We start from the raw sequence: 1,039 nt of genomic DNA, 5'->3' as shown, positions 1-1,039 counted from the left end.
CAGCTTGTTTCATTTGGTGTGCCTTCTTGTGATGAAACATACCTAGCTTAAGTGTGAAAACGTGCACATGATTTGGATGATTATGTTGAAATCCGTTTTGTCTTGGTTTGCCAGTTTCTTATGCAAGTGCAGTACGGTCATAGATGCACGTTCATTTTAGAAGTGCATTAATCAGCAAACGCATTCCTTCAGAGAGAAAAAAGCTGCCAAATATAATATAAAATATAATAATAATGATAATGATAATGATAATAATATAATCTTACTATAATATAATAGAAAATAACAGAAATGTGCCTCGATTTTCACAGGACCAAATCCGGACTCCTAAAGCAGCCTTGCCAAATTACAATGTAACAGTCGTGAGGATTAAAGTCAGATGGGCCTTCTTTGTAGCGGACTTCAACCACTATTTATTTCAAGATGGAAAATCTACATGTATGATTATCTTAAGATGATAGAGACACTCTGTAAAATGATGTGCTGTGTTTTTGGTTTGTTTGTCTATATAGAGGATTCGACTAGGACAACATAAAAAGGCAGGAACAGAGAAAAGGAACAATATAAGTTTGAAATCCAGGAAAAAAATGACATTGTTTTTTGATGGTTTAGTGGGCAAAGGGAGATGCATTGGTCTCTAAGATTAACTGTATAACTGTTATAATGACCAGGGGCGTCTGGCTAATGTAGAGGATTCACCTAGCACCGCAGAGATCCATGTTCAATTCCCAGCAGCGGTACTTCCAGCTTAGTCAGACGTTCCTACAGACACAATTGGCCGTGCCTGCGGGTGCAAAGCCAGTGGGGCATGTGTTGATCGCTGCACTAGCACCTCCTCTGGCCGGTTGGGGCACCTGTTTGGCTGGGAGGGGAACTGGGGGGAATAGCCTGATCCTCCCATGTGCTACATCCTGCCGGTGAAACTCCTCGCTGTCAGGTGAAAAGAAGCAGCTGGCAACTCCACATGTATCGGAGGAAGCATGTGCTTGTCTCTCCGGCAGAGGGGGTGGAGCCACGACCAGGGGCAGCAGGGAACAGC

This window comes from Poromitra crassiceps (assembly GCF_964638095.1).
Source record: "Poromitra crassiceps genome assembly, chromosome: 2".
Classification (NCBI taxonomy): Eukaryota; Metazoa; Chordata; class Actinopteri; order Beryciformes; family Melamphaidae; genus Poromitra; species Poromitra crassiceps.
The sequence above is the reverse complement of the archived record's forward strand: the minus strand, read 5'-3'. Positions refer to the sequence as shown.